This window comes from Rhipicephalus sanguineus, chromosome 9 (genome assembly GCF_013339695.2).
Source record: "Rhipicephalus sanguineus isolate Rsan-2018 chromosome 9, BIME_Rsan_1.4, whole genome shotgun sequence".
NCBI lineage: Eukaryota > Metazoa > Arthropoda > Arachnida > Ixodida > Ixodidae > Rhipicephalus > Rhipicephalus sanguineus.
The window spans coordinates 5,756,235-5,771,079 of record NC_051184.2 but is presented as its reverse complement, the minus strand read 5'-3'; positions in this window follow the sequence as shown (position 1 = coordinate 5,771,079).

Sequence of the window (14,845 nt, the reverse complement as noted above, 5' to 3'; positions counted from 1 at the left end):
AGTCGATGATGAGCATCCGCTGAGTGGTTTTTCACAAACACATGGCACACATGACACGTCTTGTCCGCGCGGGAATCTACAGAAAACGAACCCACGAACCCACCAAACGAACCAAGCAAGCGCATGGTACATGGTTGCCAACCTGGAAAATAATTTTAGTTGTTGCCAACTAAAAATGAATGCTCTCTAGCCCTTTCGGCCCTGGCGTCGTCAGTTCACGACCACGACCACGTCTCTGCGCTCTGTCTCTGTTTTCTGCCGCTCTGCTGTTTTCCGTTTTTCGACGTTTTGTGGCTTCTTTTGTAGTCAGTTCACGACACCACATAAAAATTATCCTAGCACCTCAGAAACTAAACCAAAACTGCTATATCTTGGGGGAGTATTTCTTTAACCATCCTCACTGCGATCGACACCACCATTGTGGCATTTTTGCGATGTTGGGAGCCGCAAAGCAGCAGCTTGACAGCAGCCACGGGTGACGCCGAGGCGGGCAAGCTGTGGCTGGTAGGCGCCGTTTTCGGGACGAAGCCCTGAAGTTTTTTCAAGGACTTCCACGCTCCCAAATACAACGCTGGTTCAGATTTTGTGTACTCTAGTGAGTAGCAGGAATAAAGAAGCCATTTTTTTCATTACATGTCCACTGAGCCCTGATGACCTAATTTCACGCCATGTCTGTAAATCTATAAATACTGACACCACTGGCTCAATTTTTTGTTTGTTGTCTTCTGAGACCGTAACTATTAGGAAAATACATACTAAAAAGGTATCGGACAAAAATAAAAATTCCAGGGCCGAGAGGGCTAGAATCGCGTTCGTTCATGTAGTTTGGCGCATCTGGCGCAAATAAAACAACACTGGCGCCGCAGGGCGCAGAATAGTATGATTGTAGCAAATTGGCGCAAATGGCGCAGCTGGATCACTACTCGACATATCATATGTCGACATATCATATGTCTTGAACGGGTTCGCTCTAGGTACGGCTGGTGCAGAAGCCTAGCTCCGGTTCCAGCCGCACACACTGGTACCGTGCACGTGTCAACGTCTCAGTGGCGTAGCCGGGGGAGGGGGGGGGGGCTGACCGGGCTACAGACCCCCCCCCCTAAATTTTTCGTACTGTCATGTACCGCAGACCAAAACAGCCACCTGCGCCGGAAATTATCTGGATTTTTTCTGGAATTCCTTTCCACAGTCGGAAAAGACACTTCGGTGCGAACAGTTCTGGTTTGGGCTGGCTGTCCTCGCTGAGCCCATGGCGTCCCTGTAACTGGCTGCCATGCTGGCTGCGCAGCGCATGACCGTCAGAAATACCCTGCAAACAGAGGCGTAGTGCCATGGATTGCCATTTTGCGACGCAGCGACACGCTGATTAACGGGCCCCGCTCTCCCAAGCTGACGCCGTGCTTCCGCGAATGAGTAACTATTGTTGACTAGCCGGACGCTCGGGCTTAAGCTATAGAGAAGGTATTGTGAATACACTGTTGCGGTGGGGACGTCTTGAACTAAAAGGATTATATTGTGCTAGCGTAGGGCCGGAAAAGGGGGTGGTCATCTTTGAGAGCTCTCCAGGGACGTTTCGTTCTCTTGCCCCTGTACGGAGAGCGGGGAGTCGTTTTCGACAGTCTTCTTCGTCTGTCGGGCGAAAAGTACAGTACATCCCATTTCGTTGCTCTGAAGGACCCTTTGCAGAAAAGTTGTATTTCTCTCACGGATTGCCATTTTTGCGACCCGGCGCAACGCCGATTAACGGACGCCGCGCTGCACGCTGACCGGCGGGACCGCTTGACCACGACAGGGATGTCTTTAGAGCCGAGGGGGTATTCTTCATCGAACGTCCGCCACTGACGTTTGATCCTTTGTACCTGTCCCGGCGGCGTAGGCAGGGTCGTTGAAGGTCGCGATGTACCCCGAACCAGGGGTACCCCGACGCACTGGCTGAGAGCCAAGGAAAGGGACCATTCTCACGGTGAAAACTGCAGGTGGGCGAGCCGTATGCGATCGCCTTAATGGGCCAGTAAACAACCCCGAGGTCCAAAAATTGTAATGAAGAGAAATATGCGCACTTTTGCTATGTGAACGTGCTGCCGCAAGGATTTTGCGAGTACGTGCTATAATAAGGAAGTAACAGCGGTTAGAACATCCGTTTCAGCTGGTTTCAAATTTTCGCGCGGCCTCGCCACCCTTCTTCGCCACAAAGAGGGGAAGGCGTAGCTCGTCGTCGTGACTCCGCCCACTTCGGCAACGTGACATGACGTCAGCAATTGACGTCATCGGCGAGCTCGATCGGTCTCAGCGCCTTCCGCTTGCTGCGGCTTCTGGTTGTTTATTATTTGCATTGTCGCGCGTGCTCCGTAACTTGACGGGTAGTTTTAGGCTTTTCGGTATTTTTGAACCTTTGTGACAGTTCACAATGCAGCAGAATTGCCGCTTGTGACGAGCAAGCTTAATACGTCCCTCTAAATCTACATGTGCATGCTATATGGAGTATCCAGGTCTAAATCCTATCTGACATGGGCTCAATAACGAGTTATCTGCAATAAATTTAATGATTCTAATGTATAACACTCTTTCAATTAATTTAATGACATGCGAAGTTAATGGTATAGGTCTTATTATCAATATGCATACCTGCTCCTTGTTTCTTAAGCAAGGGAATTATTTTTGCAAGTCTCCAGTCTGGAGGGATCCAACCATTTCCGAGTGAGTGGTTTACAAGATTAAGAAGGTTCTGAGGAGACACATCAAATAATATTTTTAACGTGCCTGACGTAATACCGTCAGGACCGGGGGTTGAATTCGAGAGTAACTGAACAGCATGCGCCAGTTCTTCTATGGTTACGTCAACGAAATCATTCACATATAAAGGTTTTTGGAATTTTGTTTGTAATTGAGAGGCAAATAGCTGTTTTAGTCCCAATGCAATTTCATCTAATAAATAAGCCAGTTCTTATGAAGTTGGAACAACTGATTCTACGTTAATGGGCGAAGGAATAGCCTTACGAGATCTAAGAAATCTAAAAAGAGCTTTTTTATTCTTGCTTTTAGATAGAGAAGTATAACGATTATCGTCATGTTTAGCTTTAGCTTCGGAAACAATTCTCTTAAATTTAGCGTTGGCATATTTATAATTACTCCAATTAGTAGGATTCTGGTTAATTAAAAAGTTTTTTCCGTGCAGTCTTTCTGCGCCTATACTCTCGATCACAATCAGAATTCCACCATGCACTTACAGACTTCCCAGTTGTGGAAGGTATCGTAAAGTGTGATTTTTTTCATAGTGCTTTTTTAAAACAGAACACAAATTCATGGCTTTAATTTCATTTTCAGTGCTAGTCAGAGAGGATAACGTTGACTGTAAACTTTTTTTAAATTGTGAGTAATTTACAAAAGTGTGCGTTTGACATTCCGTTGGGAGCAAGGGGATATTAATGTCAATAACTACGGGACGGTGATCGCTATTTGTTGCAGCATCAACCAAAGCCCAAGAAGAGATAAAAAGGCTTGAGCTGGCGAATGATAAGTCTAAAACAGATCTCGTATTACATCGAATAAATGTAGCTACTTCAGAATTTAAACAAGTATAATTGTTTTTACTTATCCAGTTCCACAATAAGTTACCGGGAGTCTGTGCGGTAACCCCAAGAGACATGATGCGAGTTAGTCTCCTGCAAAAATTGCGACGGCTGCACACCCAACTTCGTCTTCCTCTTTCATCACAATGTTCTTTGGGATTCGAAGGCGGTGAAACCGAACCTGATTCATCACAGTAACAATGAAACGCTCATGATTGGACCCATGTGGAGGTCCCTTTTCCCCCAGATAAGAGAAGCGGCGGACACCAAGGGACATCGCCCTGCTAATCAGTCTAGTTGCTTGTCTAACATGGTGTAGAAGCAAATCGGCAAATATCCCTTCTGGAAGTTTTAGTGTGGCTCTGTATCGGCTGGCCACCTAAACTTAGCCGTTCGTCTAATTGATACGCGTAATTAATATCTGCAACGTAGGCATCGGAACTTCAATCTTAAGTTAGCTCAGCTTGCTTCAGGTCGCCTTCAAGCATTAGCCCCCGGAAAGATCAAACTCCACCGACATCGCAGTCGTGCCAGACCTCTCTGTGACTTCTCATCCGATCGTCGGGGACTCGACGCCTCCGGTCATCGCACGTATGCCTTCATCTGTTTATACCTCCGAACTTTCACATCTTTAGCTATTAACTCGATTAACGTCCGCTGTTGACCTAGATATACAGCCTGCGTTAACTTGCATCTTGTAAGCTGATTGATCGATTTTATGCGCGTATGTTAGTTAGTTATGTTGGTTTTTATGGCTCAAAAATACGCATGTTCGTTTGCTTTAAGTGTTGTACTGCTGAAATTCCTTGAGCTGCGATACCGCTAGACTAAAGTTGTTGTTTTGCTTTCCAAACACGTCTCTGATGTCTTCGCTGTGTTTGCTTGCGTGCGGAACGACCTAACCTGCTCTCATTCCCGTCGCCGACTTCGCGCAGGCGACGCTAGAGTGGCGACTTGTAATAGTGTCACAGCACACTAACACCTTTCCGGAAGATGTCCCCTCACGTAGAGTTCCCTTGTATCAGGGCTATAAAACGATGAAATGGCCGTGTGCCGCGTGGGCTGGGAACTAAGCGCTCCGTTTCCATGAGAAAATGTAATCGTAGGTGCAGGATGTACACATCTCTTTGGATGCAAAAATGTTTTAAAATGCGGGTGAATGGATGATTGTAAAAGGTTTGCTCCAATTTAACAAAACAATTATTAACAAAATGACATAGACGTTTCGCCGCGCATGCACCCATGCACACCTCTGCACAAGACATAGCTTCGACGTTGGCTTGGTAACCAAAGTGGGGCAAAGGAGAACTACTGGAATCGTGGTTCATTCGTCTTAAACCATCGGCTTGCAACAACAGGCGCGGCCCCCTACTGGACGTTTACAAGGACGTATGCGACATTGGTCGATCTTCGCTCATTTATTGCCGGTGTGTATATACTGAGAATGCCACCTGCACAAGTGTCGAAACTAGACTCCTGCCAGCACTCTTGCAGACTGCTCGACTCCTTGGCTCGTCGCACGCTAGCTTTTTGTTTACTTTTGAACTTGTGTTATAGTTAGCCACTGTTAAGCATATGCTTTTGAAATGTCAGCGAATTGCGACTCGAGCGCTTACACACACGCACGCACGCGCGCGCACGAACACACACACACACACACACACACACACACACACACACACACACACACACACACACACACACACACACACACACACACACACACACACACACACACACACACACACACACACACACACACACACACACACACACACACACACACACACACACACACACACACACACACACACACACACACACACACACTGTATCTTCTTCGTTTCTTCTTCGTTGCTGGGTCTCCAAAGCATTTCTTAATCTCCTCTACAAAGTGGTCCCAGGTTGTCAAAGTGTCTTCGTGGTTCTCAAACCAGACCAGCGCCGTGAAATCTAGGAAGAGCCCCACGTGAGACAGCTGGCTAGCCGCATTCCAACCATTCGATCGGCTCACCCGCTGATAGTGGCTTAGCCATTCGTCCACGTCATCGCCGGGTTTCCCTGTGAAGGTCCGCGGCTCCCTGTAGTGGTAGGGCGACGTCCTTGCGGATGGTTGCTGGTTGTCTCCGTCAGAGCTCATTTCTTGAGGTAGTGGTGCCAAGCCCGCTAGTCGACGGCTGCGGCGAAGCTCGTATTGTTGCGGTTCCGTCGTTAGGGGACGGTGTCTCTCCGGTATCACTTGGTAGTAGCTGGCTTACCCCGCACCTCCACCACAATTGTGACGATGGAAAGCGTTTATTTACAAGATGGGAAAATGCAGAGGTGTAGCTCGGCCAAGAGTCAACGGCGTCGCTCGCGAGCCAGTCCAGCCTCGTTCTCCTCTTCGTCGAATCTTCCCTCGCGCGTTTCAATATGTTGGCATGCCAGACATCCCCCCCCCCCCCCGCCCGAAAAAATTTCTGGCTACGTCCCCTTCCCGTAGCTACGACGGATCCAGGCGAATAAGGCAACAGGCTAGATCAACAAAGAACACTTCATCGCTACACTAGCAATAACCCATAAACGTCGCGTAGAGGGATATTCCACTCTAGTAGAAAACAAAGGGTAATGCTTACTCCTTCGGTCGATGCTCGGGCTCGCGGGTCCTGGGGGTGCTCTGGTAACGTGGGTCGCTGGTACAAGTGACCGGCGCAAGAGATGTCGTCTAGGTCGTCTCCCTGCCCGGTCGGCTGTTTCCGTCTCCCTCCTCCCCCGGAAGGGCTCATTCACTCTCGCGGGGGAAGGGCGCCCTCTCCCGCGAGAGGGGAAACGAGGAGTAGTGCGAGCTGGCTGCATGCGGGGTGGAACGGGTTCTAACAAAATGCTTGCGGCCTGAATGTCCAACGAGACGTTGGACATTCTGTCTCGTTCGACATTCTTTCTCGTTTGTAGATTTCGTCTCGCTGGACATTCCATCTCGATTGGACATTCCGTCTCGGTGGACATTCCGTCTCGGTGGACATTCGGTTTCGGTCGGAAAATTAATATGAGTCGCCAGTCGGAGGAAGCGAAATTGTACGTAATAGATTACATGTAAGCCGGCAAAGTAGCCACAATATTGTGGGCAACGAGTTTGCATACTTTACTACACCAGCCTTCTGTTGAGCGCTCTATTCAAGCATTTATTTAGTGCCACCCTTTCCGTCGGTGTTATCCAAACCCACAACTTTCGAATTACGCGTCTGATGCTCTAAAAATTGACCCACGACGGAGGGCGCTCCCTCGTCCACACCGTTGGGTATTTATGTGCGTTTGATCCCTCGGAGTGTCAGCCAGTGCAACTCGTAGCCGTATTTGTAAGGTTGCGAGTTTGGATCCCACTGACGGAAAGGGTGCTCTTTCGTCCATTTTATTGCTTTCAATTTGGGTTATAGTATCATTACATTAGAGTTACAAACAACAAATAATGTTCCTCTGCTTTCTTTGGCTTCATCGGCTGTTTTAACAAAGAAAGAAGCCACTAGAACGATTCTCCTTATTTCGCACTTTCATAGCGAGGGCTTCGTTCCGGCAGACGTGATGCAGCATGTGAGGGTTTATTTGTCAGCTGCCGCCTCGTGCAAAGATCACTTGCCTCGTGAGGCTCTCTGGCAAAAAGTGTTCCCCACTCGCCGCCTTGGCTACGAGTAGCGTTGGCTGACACAGGGACTAAACGCACATAAATACCCCACAAAGTGGACGAGGGAGCGCCCTCTTTCGTAATTCAATAAGGGCGTACGATGTCGGATTTTTGAGATTCCACAAACTATGTTATCAAACAGAATAAAATAACATATGAAATATACATATGAAAACTGAATAAATATAGAAAAGAAAAACAAAACAAGCAAAAGTTGAAATTACGATAAATGCAGTAAAGCAAATTAACAAGGGAACACGAATACGATGCCCGACGCCACAGCGAACATTTACAAAACACAAAGAAAATGCGATATTCCGTTGGGCTATCTTAACGCAATGAATCAGTTTTCTGAAAAATTTCGAACTAGGACAAGTTCTTCTCTTCTAAATTGAACATTCCGTCTCGTTGGATATTTCGTCTCGGTTGGACATTCAGACTCGTTGGACATTCCGTCTCGGTTGGACATTTCGTCTCGTTGGAGATTCAGTCTCGCCGGTCACGTGACCCATTGGACATTCCGTCTCGTTGGACATTCAGGCTCTGAATCCTCATAAAAGGGGCTACGATTGAAAATTTATCCACCATGTGGGATGGTGGATTCCACCATCCACCATTATGGTGGATTATGGTGCTGGAAGATGGTGGCACATGGTGTATGCTGGATGCTGGCGTATGATGGATGCTGGGAATAACGGAGCGTAAAACGGCTCTACAGCGTCGGGACCATCGTGATTAGCTGTTACACATAAATAATTGTATAGAAGGCGATGTAGAAAGCATTAGTACAAAAAAGAAAAGAAAAAAAAAGCCGTATGCAAAAAAAAAAAAAAACCGCCGCCACCGGGAGTCGAACGTGCGACCTTCGGCTCTCGAGCCGAGTACTTTACCACTACGCCACGCTGACAGTTTTTTTTTTTTTTTTTTTTTTTCAGTTGCTTTGAGTTCTGCAAAATGACTAGTCTTTTTTTTTTGCTTTATTGCCTGCTTCCAGACATAAACCACATCACAAACACATAGAATAAATAACATCAAATGTTGTCCGTCCTACTGGACCAGGAGATTGTACCTGAGTGGTTATCGAGAGTGGAACCCTTGACAGTGCTCAAGGAACTTTAAAATTGCAAAATGACTAGTCAACATAGGAATACACCGTTTGACTTCAGCTTTGTATGTCTCATACTGGACACAGACGCGATCTTCACATCGTACTTAAATTTGCATACTTATTAAACGCGAAGAAACTGCTGCCGGTAACGAATGGCACGTCGATAATGGCAACAGCGCTAACTTTCTTGTAGAATTCACAACGTAACTCCAAAAAAAGTGTTAATTGCCGTTTCTCGCTTTTTCCAAAGGGCGACATGTGCAGAGGCTTTATGTCGACTCAAATCTCATTCGATGAGCACGCGCGTACAGTTGATTGAGTATTGTGATGCTTTTTTCGCGCAACCTACAGCGCAGCCGTGCCAGCGCACTGATCTGACGCTGTATCATTAGCTACAACTGCAGAACAGCTCGGCCAAACGCAAGTGCAGTGCGCGGGAAAAATATGCCATCAGATTGGTTCAGTAAGGCGTTCGAATTGACAAGTCTATGTTCTCGCATACGTGTCAGAGAAGCGCCGGCGAGTGCGGAGGCGTTTGCTGGAAGCGCGTCGCATCTATGCTGATCGCTTCTTGTGCGGACACCGTACACAAGAAAAAACGCTTCATTTAGGTTAGCCGATGCCACAGCTGTGCTGTAAAGTCATTCGCGCTCATCGGAATCGTGTATCCTGAAACCCAGAAGTGCCGATAACACGTAGACGGACTCGGTCGGTAAGCTATGCCTAACCTTTGGTGGCAATCAAGAATATGATGGTGGAAGTGATACTTGGTCGGGCTTATCTCGACGCAGGCCGAAGGTAAAAGTTTGTGCATTTTAGCTTCGCACGCATTTCCACTGTTACCTTAAAGTGCCGCTGAGGTAAGTGAGTGTGCAAGAATTGCCAGAGTTGCGTTTCTAGCGTGACGGTATCAAGAGGCGGCTGTTTTCTGGTCTACCCGCTGGAAGGGCTCACTTCTCGGCAACTGCGCGCCGATGTAACACAGATACTGTCGCTGTTCACACCGACAATTCTAGACTTGTAAACATCACAATAGAGCAGCACATCGCGGATGTAAACCTGATAAGTACGTGCGTAAAATGTAAACATTCACGGCTGCTGTGCTCCACAAATCTTGAGGCGGTTACGCCGCATGAATAAAAAAAAAGCGTGCTGAAAAGCTTAATGATCGGCGTTGGCTTCTTTGAACTGTAAACATATTTTTCTACACATTGAACAGCAAAACATTAGAAGTGACAGTGATTTCACATAATGTCACGTGCACTTCCATCATGCCACCGTTATCCAGCTTGTTCACCAAGCCATCCACCGAAACACGTTTTGCTCGCCACCATCAGCCAGCATTTTCCACTTAACACCAAAAAAAAAGCTCGCCACCACCACCACCATCTGCCACCATTTTTCCACTCTCGCCACCATCAGCCAGCATTTTCCACTTAACACCAAAAGAAGCTCGCCACCACCACCACCATCTGCCACCATTTTTTCCACTCTCGCCATCATCAGCCATTATGACCACCACAGTTTCCACCACATCCACTATTGTTTCCACCTTGTCCACCAAGAATTCCAGCATCCACCGACCCACGATTTTCAATAGGGAAGAATCTAGCAAGGAATAATAACACCGAAAATTTAGGCATTGAAAAACATGATCACGCCGCGAAGCACTAGATCAGGCAAAGTAAACAAGCGTGCCTGTATTGTGGATATCTTGGGAAGCAGTCCCGGTCACAAGTTGTGCGAGTGCGCGCGCAAACAATGACGTATGGGTGTGCTTTACATTGCCGTTTCAGGCAAGGAATTTCCTCGATGCATTCGTAAATCCCGGGTACGTAGTGCACGGCAGAAGGAAATTGACGCGCCAGTGAATAACGAGAACAAATTTCCCGCCTAGCACTCCAACCGACGAAAGGTGGCGCATCGCCAGGTATGAGGTTAACAGTCATTTTATATGTCTTGGCAAGAGTCATTGCGAAAAGACGTACCACACAATTGTTGTAGTTTTACTCCCCAAAACCACGATACGATTATGGGAGACGCTGTAGTGGAGGGCTCCGGAAATTTCTAGCACCTAGGGTTCTTTAACGTGCACCTAAATCTAAGCACACTGGCCTCTCCATTTTGCCTGGACCTAAATGCGGGCTCCGCGACGGGGATTGATCCCGCGACCTTCGGGTCAGCAGTTTAGCACCATAACTACTAGACCACTGCAGCGGGTATAAGATACCAATTGTATTCGTTACCAGACACCGATAAAAACTACATATATCATACCGCACATACTAAAAGGCAAACGGTTAATTTCCACTGACAACGCGCAATGTAGCTCCCTGCTTCAAAGTTTGCACAACAGTACGTACCCGTATGTTTCGGGCCCGAATGTGCCCTCCGTTTTTTTTTTTTTCGGAGTATTCTTTCAGCTGAAGATGAATAAGGGTATTGACATTACGTAGCCAGCAGTCATTTCCTATAACTAAGGCCCCAGAACGGACAGAGCGGACTGCGAGTTTTTGCGGTGAAACTTTACCTTGCGCTCGTCGCATGTGCACGAGTGGACCGCAATGCACCGTGCGTCTATGGTGTGAATCGGATCCATTGCATTGGTCGTGCTCTTCGCGGATGTTTTACCATTGTCGAAAATTCTCTGGAATACAGGTGAAATCAGTGAAATGGCTTCTTTGTCTGGCCCCGCCTCTTCCTTCTGCGTTTAGTTTTGTGCGTTTCTGAATCCAGTGATTCCACTCCTGCGCCAACTGCGCCAAAGTGCGCCAAATTGTATTTACTGCGCCATCCTGATAATATCGACGAAATTTGCGCCAAACTGCGCCAAAGTCTCGGGTTTGGGGGCGTCTATCACCGGCAATCGAACCGCCGGCGCGTCAGAACATGTGCAGCTCGATCTTGGGGCTGCCAATAAAATCGCAATCATGGACCAAGAATTATTCCGCTGACTAAATAGAGCTCGCGCGTGCGTTCCGAGTAAGCCACGATGCCATGCACGGTGCCGACGCAGCTTCTGTTCTGCAAGTCGGCTCGACAGCAAAACGCGGTCTCCGCAGAGGCTCGTGACGTCTAGGCCTATCGGTAGCGAGAAAGTGCGACGGCGATTCATCGGCGGACGTCGTCTGTTCCAGAAACGCTGCTGATAGCTCGTTTCAAGCGTCGCACGGCACGTAAGGAAAACAATGTTCAGTAATAACTACATGAGTGCCGCTAAAATGTCTGTCACTTCTGTTTCCGCACATCGCGGTATGAAATCTGGGATCGCTCGCAGTAGATATATGGGACAATATCGACTTTTCCTTGCTTCGCGTTTATGGAAGAGCACGCGAACGGTGGAAACGCGTTGACACTTTTCTTCAGATATACTTTATCCATCTTCATCCAGAACAGCTTTTTCGTAATTCCTTCCGCCAGCACGTCCGAGTCTGTAATCACTCTGCGGTAAATACCCCCTAAAAGGCCCTGCCCTTTCGAGCTCACGTGCTAGGGTTCCAATTCGATTTTTTTGCTTGCTTTTTTTAAAAATGTCATCTCATTAGTAAAATCATATCTCCTGGTCGGAGCAGCCGCAAATGCGCAGCTCGCTTTCGGGGGTCAATAGCTAACGGTTAAAAAAAAAACTCAGTTTCGCTTAAGAACGAAGCAATGAATGCGATACCAAAAAATTGTACTGTGAAACGAAGTAAGACTAGCAGCTAACTCTTTTGGATCCGATCTCGCGTAACTCAACAAAACGCTGGTTTAAGGGAATATTGCTGCTGGAAGGGAATATTGGTGAAATATTGGTATAAGGGAATATTGCTGGAAATTTTGCTGCTCCAAAAATTGCTCCAAATCAGAAGTCCTCGGTAGCATCACTGTGAATCTGTTACCGCAACTTATCCTCTGACGTGATAAGGTGAAGAAAATGCTCCATCACAGCATGAATTGTCATGGTGAGCAATTTTTCATGAACTCATTTGCAAGTCATCGTTTATCCTGTAGAGTATCTGTTTGTCGCACCGCTTTCACGATCCCCTTTGCGATACACTATGCGGAATGGACTTGCCCCTTAATTTAATATTTTCGATCGTCAGACAGTAAATCCACGAAACAGAAAAAAAAAAGAAAATTCACCCACAGCGCTGCGCAAGGGCGCTGCATCGCCAGTCGCGGACGCCACAGACGCCACGTCGGAGTGCGCTAGCCACGTCTAGTAAAACATAATGGCTGACGGGGTGTGGACGTTTTTAGTGCACGTGGCCTCCGTGATTTCACGTGGAATCACGAAGGCCGTAGTGAGGAGCGCGCGGTTATTCTCCATACCGTATGATGTGTGCAAGCACGATTTCCAGTGCGCGTTAAATTATTATTTTTTTAAATGGCCCTAAACGCGGCGCTGCGCTTGGCCACGAAGCACAGTGTAACACATAGTAGCAGCCGTCAATAAGTGAGGAAGTGAGGTGAATTTTGTAGCAACCGGAAGTTTTCTTTAGAGGAACCCTGTAACACTTTTTAGCATGAGAGGGAGAGAAAGAGATAACAATTTTTAATGAAATTCTCGGAGATGTTAGCCTGGCTTATTACTCCAGTTGTCGGGTGCTGATTATGATATATGCAATGATCACATGTAAACAAAAATAATAGTTGCAAAATAATAGAGAGTACACAAAAATTATAATAATATACACAAAAATAATACAGAGAAAACGAAAGAAAAAAAAACAGAGACAAAAAAATTAATTACTCAAGCTTGGTGCTGTGATTGCCAAGCGATATCTAACCGAACTCGATCGATACCTGGCCAATAATCGTGATTTACAATATGATCACTTGAGCACTTCGTGCATCGGCGCGTGAATGCACGTGGGCTCACATTTTTTTGTTTTGTTACAAAGTGAAATTGACGCAAGTAAAGACAGACAGAAAGACGAGGCAGACAAGGTCATGTGCTACTGACAACTGTTTATTGTGAGAAACGCCCACCGAATTATTATTTATTTTTCGATACTGTCGACTGCAGTCTACAGAGGGCATATTACACATATGCACATTAGAGAGGGCATATTACAGATACTATTCATTCATAAAGAGCAAACAATAACATTCCAAGTAACATACGGGTTCACTCATACTATTGGTAAAGAACAACAAAATACGACAATGAATTCTCCATACAATGAAAAACAAGAAGATATTCGTACCAAAACTTGTTATACACTGTTATTAAAAATATGTAGATATCTAGCGCATCTTTAATATCGGGACAACCATCATTACCTACAGGTGCGTCCGGCAAACCATTCCGCATTTTATTTGCGCAAGAAAAAAAAAGACTGAAACGAGAGGCATCAATTTGACGCGCACCAAATTGTTCGGTATGCATATCAGATAGCAGGACAAATGACGGTGACCGAATCAACAATATGCTCAGTTTTCTAGCAGCAAACTCAGGAAACTGAGTTTGCTGCTTATAAACACTCTATCGCGCATGCGCCGTGACACATCATAAAGGCGCCTGAAAAATAACATAATAAAACGACAGATCTAAAAGCGCTCTGCACGAAATCGTACTTCGAAGAATGCAGTCCTATCAAAGTAGCGCTGACAAATTGATAGGGTTATTCTTTTTTTTTTTTTATGAAGGAGGCTTCTAAAGCTAACCGAGTGGTACAACCCTTACTGCTTCCTAAAATCTTGGTGTCCTGGAGACGTGGCTCGCAACCGCATGCAGTCAGTCACATGTGCAACGAAATGGGCGTACTTATCTTCACTCTTCATTGTTTGAGCATGCTCCCCAAGACGGACGTTAATGCAACGTTCTGTTTGGTCGATGTAGATTCTTCCACAGGTCAGGGGAATCGAACAAACGACTCCGATGGAGCGTTTAGTCAAGGGACACTCGCGCCTTAGCATTTGTTCGCGCTAATTTCACTTTGTTACCCGCCACGGTGGTCTAGTGGTTGTGGTGCACGACTGCTGACCCGCAGGTCGCGGGATCGAATACCGGCCGCGGCTGCCGCATTTTCGATGGAGGCGACATTGCTTGAGGCCCGTGTACTTAAATTTAGGTGCGCGTTAAAGAACACCAGATGGTCAAAATTTCCGGAGCCCCCCAATAGGGCGCCTCTCATAATCAAATCGTGGTTTTGGGACGTTCAACCCCAACAATTATTATAATTTGACTTTTTTAAAGAATGCAAGATCAACTAGCCAAACAGTCTGTTCTATTGACGTGTGCCTAGTCAAGTCAGGACCAGCCAGGTGCCTTGCGCGACTCAGTGCAAGCTGCGAATTTTTTTTAACACGAAAGTGTTTTATGCCGGGGTCCACCAAGTACATCCGTCACGGATATGACGTTCATAAAATGGACGCCAACGGGTGAGAAAGAAAGAAACCAAGAAAAAGACACCCCGCTGGGAATCGAACCCACGACGTTGCGGCCGCGACGGCAAGCGCCCGACGCGCTACCGACTAAGCTAACTCGGGAGATGCTAGACGCGGCGCGAACGCGCCTTATATCTT